This window comes from Nicotiana sylvestris, chromosome 12 (assembly GCF_000393655.2).
Source record: "Nicotiana sylvestris chromosome 12, ASM39365v2, whole genome shotgun sequence".
Lineage (NCBI taxonomy): Eukaryota > Viridiplantae > Streptophyta > Magnoliopsida > Solanales > Solanaceae > Nicotiana > Nicotiana sylvestris.
In genome coordinates, this window is record NC_091068.1 from 127,951,484 (window position 1) to 127,958,824 (window position 7,341).

Consider the following 7,341-nt stretch of genomic DNA (forward strand, 5'->3'; position numbering starts at 1 on the left):
AGGATTTCAGGGGCACTTCTGGGAATGAGCAGTAAAAAACAGGGTGGTAGTGCTAGTATATTATAATGTAATGTTAGTGGCTATTAGTTAATGATACTAATGGGGAACAAGGGATAATGGGCTGCTGAAAATCAGGGAAAAGGTTTTACATAATGGGATTTTCTGTTTTTAAAAAGAAGAAGGGGGTCCAAGAAGCACTTAAATTGCCTAGGACCAGCCCTGTATAAATACAGGAGCTGGACAGACAGTTAAGGAGGACAGAATTTTGAGAAAGAAGGACAGAATTTTGAGAAAGAAAAACAGAATTTTGAGAAAGAAAAACAGAATTTTGAGAGAGAAAAACAGAATTTTCAGAGAGCTTTTTAACAGAGAGAGAATTTTGAAGAGAGAAATTTTTAAGAGATTTTGAGGGCTGAGATTTTAAAGGAAGCAAATAGAAAATAGGACACTCACATACACACTCACATACAGATACAGCAGCAGAAACAGAAAATCAGAAACAAACTGAATTTGAAACTGAAGAAAAAAACTGAAATCTGAAATGTTGTTCTTTTGTTGAATCTGTTCAACTTTATGTGATTCCACTGTTCAGTTAAAATCCGAAGTGTTTCTTAAAAGTACTTTACTGTGCATCTGGGCTCTTCGAATCCTATTCCTGTTCAGATTTACTGTGTTATCAGTATATTCTACTGAATTTGTTACTGCTGTAACTGCTGAAACTTACTTCTTCTACCTCCATTTTCAGGTATATGTCTTTTAAATTTTAAGTTGGAAAGAGATTTCAGTATGACCCATCAATGAAGTTTGAATTGAAACGCTATTTCCAATTGTCCAAGTTCATTATTTTCATTTTTTATGTTGATTAATTAGTAGTGAACTCAATTTGATAGCCATGAGTTAAATTGTCTTATTTTGAAATTCATATAAAACTTTGTAATAATGTTATCCATGTCAAACTTCATTAGTTTAAGTTATCTATGAGTTATGTAAATAAGAAGTATGGTATAAAGTAGGTTTTATTTACACTTCATGGTGTTGTTAGATAGGTATAGCATAATATAGCATTATCAAAGAAAATATGCTATAAGTTTATCTTGTTAGTTAATTAGTTGTTGTTTAAAGCTATATGATGATTAGCTGCAATTTGCCATCTTTTGGCATAATATTGGTGGTGTTCATAATTTATAGTTGAAAGATGTATTAGTATAATCCGTATGTTCAAAAGTGTCAAATATAGTAAATAATATTGTATGCAATATCATTTTATTAAGTCAACAAGGACTTATTCTCTTTCTTAGTAATAAAAGGCTTAGGAACTTATACAATGCGAAAATTAATAGTTAGTAATAATTCACATAGATTGAGAATCAAATTGGTTTGATTATATCTATATCTATCCTAACTCAATCATAGGCATAACTAAGTAAGTTAATTTCATCTATTAAGATTAAAACGAGTATGTGAGAATAAGTTGAGTTGTATATACACAAATGGCAACATTTTAAATCAATGGTAATTAAAAATAGAATTTGCATTAAGTAATCATGAAAATTCCCGGAAAATATTTCCTTCCTTTATGAATCATTTATTTTCGGTTTCATATGCAATTTATTCTTTGGCATATATATATATGTCACATTTGTTTTAAAGTTAGTATTAATCATATTTTTATTCTGTCCTTTGACTTTGAATAATTGGAATGAATATGATTTATATTCGGAAATTATAATCAATGGTCAATATTTAATAAATTGTGGTTTATTTTCCAAAAATTAAAGAATATCTTAAAACGAGATTTCTCGTTATATAACAAACATTTTTTTTTGGAAATTCCATAATATCATTACAAATATGTTGCGCAATTAGGGATACGTTCGCGTACCCTGATTATACTTTTAAAAGCAAAATTTCGGATTATGCGTACGCGCAATTTCGAGCGAATATTTAATAAAAGGATTTTTCTAAAGGCGTTAAATCAATTTCATAAAAATCCGATATGTACGGTTCATTATTCAAGAAAAATAATTATTCTTGATTCAACGCAATCTCGAAAAAATGTGCTTAATAAATATATTGTCAAAAGTAATTGTGTACACGTGCGCGTGACACAATTCCGCATCTTTTTAACTTATAACACGAATATACGTACGCGTAATTCGATTCAAAGAAGGTTTCTCAATCACAATAAGTATAAGCGGTAGTAAAATCAGATAACATCAATATTTAATAAAATCAAGATGATTAAGCCAATAATAAAAACAGTTAAGCGACCGTGCTAGAACCACGGAATTCGGAAATGCCTAACACCTTCTTCCGGATTAACAGAATTCCTTACTCAGGATTTCTGGTTCGCAGAAAAATAAACATAGTCATATTCTCCTCGATTCAGGGATTATAATTGGTGACTTGGGACGCCTCAAAATTCCCAGGTGGCGACTCTGAAACAAATAAATAAATCCCGTTTCGACTGTCCTTTAATTGGAGAAAACTCCCCACGCGCCCCGCGGGCGCGGGAAAAAGGAGGTGCGACAGCTCTGGCGACTCTGCTGGGGATAATAGTGTTATTTTAACCCAGAACCATAGGTTCAGGGTTTAAAGAATTCGAGCTTAAAATATCTGTTTTTATGGGCTTTACTTACTATATAATTTTCAACTGTTTATATGCTAATATGCTAAATGTTTTTTTTACCGCTTTAATATTATTTGAATTGTGAATATATACAACTGCTACGAAACCCCCTTCTTTCTGAGTCTTCTGAATTTATGGTGTACACGTGCGCGTGACCCACCTTTCTGTTAAAGTCATACCAAATAAGACGGAGTTGGGACAAGTAACTAGGCCGGGCAGACTTTCGTGCTCCCGGTACATTACCCCCGCTTCGGCTCAAACTGTCCGTTTGGGTAAGCCAGGTTTAGAACAATCAACCTAAGGTTTTACACTTAGAATAACTCAGCCATGTACCGGATCCCTAGTAGGAACGAATATTTGCATCATATGCATTTGGCCTTGGAGACTCAACACAGGGGTTGGGTCTGTCTAGGACAGGTGAACCCAAAATAAAAAGACCATCATGATGCATCCTACTTGTTACTTGTGCATTCATTTGCCTCGAACATGCTTGTTGACCAGCTTAAATAAAATCATGGTAAGGAGAAAGGAATAAAATGGTTTGCTTTAAAAATTTCGAAAAAATATAGTTTTAAATTTTTTTTTTAATAAATAAAAGAAAAAAAAAATTCGAAAATAATTTTTAGTATTAATTTTGACTTTATTAAAATTAAATTTCAGATACAAAATGAGCACTACACAAAGCCCCTCATCCACAAGTACGGAGGAATTTCTATGTCAGCTTCAAATGTGGTGGTATGATTTAGGCGAAGACGGTCAAAAATGGGTCGTCAAGCATTTGGGAAATCTCACGGACATTATGAAAGTTGAGCCTCGGGATGATCTGATTACGGCATTAGTAACTTTCTGGGATCCTGTTCACAATGTTTTTCGTTTCTCTGACTTCGAGCTTACTCCTACATTAGAGGAGATAGCTGGCTATGTTGGTTTTGACGGAAGTTTAAGAAATCAAAGCTTGATATTCACAAAGGCTCCTTCAATACATCGATTCTTCGGTCTTCTGAACATCAGCAGTCAAATCAGGAAAAGCAATGTCATCAATGGATGTTGTTCCTTCAATTTTTTGTATTCCAGGTTTGGAAAGTCAGATGGGTTCGAAATTCATGAGAAAGGCCTTACTAATAAGCAAAACAAAGACACTTGGCAGATGCACCGTCGATTTGCTTTCATGGTGGCTTTTCTAGGAGTCATGGTCTTCCCAAATAAAGAGCGAACAATTGATATTCGCACCGCAAAAGTTGTGCAAATCCTCACCACTAAAGAAAATCACACCCTTGTCCCCATCATTCTATCAGATATTTATCGGGCTTTGACTTTATGCAAATCAGGAGCGAAAGTTTTCGAAGGATGCAAAATTTTGTTGCAAATGTGGGTGATTGAACATCTCCAACAACAACCCAAGATCATACAGTATGGGTCGAACAAAGCTAATTGCATCGAGAGCTATGAGGAAAGAACAAAAAATTATCAAGCTCCAGAAGGGATAGAAGCATGGGTATCTCATCTAAAGGCTTTAACGGCAAATCAAATTGAATGGACTCTGGGATGGCTCCCGATGAGAGAAGTAATACATATGTCAACCTCAAATAGTTATCTACTACTATTGGGATTGAGAAGCATTCAGCCATATGCACCACTAAGAGTCCTAAGGCAACTAGGGAGATATCAAATAGTTCCTGATGAGGAAGATTTGAGTATGCAAGTAATCGAATTACACCCAGAAGCCACTATTCCCGAAGCTCTACTTCAGCAGATGTGGAATGGGTGCCGATACTTGAAAAGTGATACTCAAGTCCTAGACGCTACCAAGGGTGAGATAAATCCTGGATATGCAAGGTGGTTCGAAAAGCGGTCTCGCGTGGATGATGTACCGGAACCTAAGCTAAAAAGGCCAACAAAAAGACCCCATGTTCAAAATTTCAATGATAAAATCCAAGAGCGGTTAATCTGGGGAGAAAAAGAAAAAGGGTACAAAGCCACTATCCATGCCCTAAAAGAAAATCTAAGAAGCCTCAGTTTGGAGAAAGATTTGCAAGAACAAGAAGCCAAAGGCGAGAAAAAGAGTCTAGCTTGTGAGAATGAAAATCTTCATGCTCGATTCCAAAAAATGAAAAGAGTCTCTGAAACGCCAAAGAGAAGCTGGAAAGATCAAAAAACCATCGCCAATCTCTTCGAAAAAATGCAAGATTATGATTCCATTCTTGCAGAAAACGAAAGGGCATTGAGCAAAGCAAAAGAAAGGATCCAACAATTAAACGAAGAAGCCAGATCTAACAAGGAACGCCAAGATAGGCAATCCGAAAAAGACAAGGCTCAATTCAAGAAGGAAAAAGACTATTGGATGCGATCAGAAGACCAGCTTCGTGCACAACTAGAAGAGGCAAGAAGATGCAACAGAGAATACCAACAAGCAGACCTCGACAGGGAAAGATCGCAAGCAAGATTAGAGCAGGCCAGACTCCGAGCTCTATTAGAATCAGCTTTAGATCGTGAAAACCGTGTCAGAGACATAGCCACCACTCGTCAGCAGCAATTGCAAGACCAAGACCAACGTCTCCAAGGTTTCAGGGCACAAATCCACGACTTGGCAGTCTTCACATCTCAAAGTTATGTAAACTGCCAAGGAATGGATTATGAAAGGTTTACAGAGCATGCGCCCACTTTTGCTCGTCATCTAGCAATGGAGTTGGAAAGGATGTATCGTACGCTGGGAGGCCATCCAGGTCAAGCCCCACATTGAGCAGATAATCCAATATTAGAGAACAAAAGTGGAAAGTGGGGCATTTTGTGAGATGTTATGAATTGTATCTTTTATTTTGATTTAAGTGTGTGTGTTTCAAGCTATTTTCTTAAAGTTTTCAAATGTAATTCCATCTTTGTGTAATAAATAAACATGATTGACTTTGGTCCGAACTACGCAAGGTCTGATTCATGTTTGACATGATACGTAGGCAATCTCTAAGATTCGACCACCACGATAAAGATATATATAGTAAATAAAAGCGAATGACAATTTTTCAATTTCAAGAAAGCTGGGACGACACAAGCAACCGAGCGAATGCATAATAGAAAGGGATTATTTGTCTAGGAGCATTGCATCTCAACGTGTGATTATATATGTGTTAAACTCTCAAAACTAACAAGTTTGTCCATTTTCAGAATTCAACCAGTTAGTTTCTCTAAAGAGTATACTGGCATATTATCACTATCATACAAGATCAAAAGGACCAATACCCGAAAGTATGTCTATCCCAGATGTTGACACAGGTATGGAGATAGAAGAGATGGATGTCGGGAAAATGAAAGAAGAAATGCTTAAGCTCAAGCAGCAAATGGCAGAAATGTACCAAGCTTGGTCTACAGGACAGTTACCCCCATCTTACCCAAATAACCCTGCTCCATCAATGATCCAAACTCAGGATAATATCACCACTGAATTATCCCCAAGTTTCCCCATTTATCAGCACTACCGAGGCACCACCTCTCAGACACCACAGTCTCCACCTCCAAAACCAGTTCCGTACCTTCCTCCACCTATGACTCCTGTTTTTGTAGCACCTCCCCCTGCTACATTTCACAAATCTCCTAGTGAGCCTACATTTCAGGCCCAAGACAACCAATATTACCCCCCGGAGCCCACCTTCAAAGCCTCCGAAATCAATTCACCTGCTCCTCGGTTTGATCTCCCAACCGAAATTGACAAGCCAGCCAAAAATGCTGAACAAGAAGAGATGTTCAGGAAGGTCAAAAGTCTAGAACAGTCGTTCCGAGACATGCGGGGATTAGGTGGGCAAGTCAGTGTAGCATACAAAGATTTATGCTTATTCCCTAATGTACAATTGCCATTTGGCTTCAAGATGCCCAAATTTGACCTATACAGCGGGCACGGCGACCCAGTAGCCCACTTAAGGGGTTTCTGTAGCAAGATGCGAGGAGCTGGGGGAAAGGATGAATTATTGATGGCTTACTTCAGTCAAAGTCTAAGCGGATCAGCTTTGGAGTGGTATACACGCCAAGACCATGGAAGATGGTACACCTGGGATGACCTGGCACAGGCATTCGCATACCATTTCCAATACAATCTGGAAATCATCCCAGATCGATTATCTTTGACCAAATTTGAGAAGAAACACAATGAAAGTTTCAGAGAGTATGGTTTTCGGTGGAGAGAACAGGCAGCAAGAGTGGATCCTCCTATGAAGGAGAGCGAAATGGTAGACTACTTCCTCCAAGCCTTGGAACCAACTTACTACGCCCACTTGGTTTCAGCGGTTGGAAAATCATTCAACGAGGTAGTGAAGATGGGAGGTATGGTGGAAGAAGGCCTCAAGACAAACAAAATCATGAGCTATTCAGCAATTAAGGCAACTACTCAAGCTATTCAAGGCGGGGTAGGAGGAATCGGAAGAAAGAAGAGGGAGGAAGCAACCGTAGTTGATTCAGGAATTTGGCCGGGACCCAGGGGTTCACCGCTTTACTATAATCAGCAACGACCTCGCCAATCAGCTTACCACCATGATTCATCCCAACATTACTATCACCCTTCAGAGCCTCATTTCGCCATTAACCACGCTCAAGCATACAATCAGCCACCTGTTCACACCAATTGGCGTGCTCCTGTCACACCAAATACCTACCCCCGAGCTTATCCCGGACCAGGTTTCAGGCCTAGGCCAGCATTCAGGGGAGAAAGGGAACAGAAAAAGAAAACT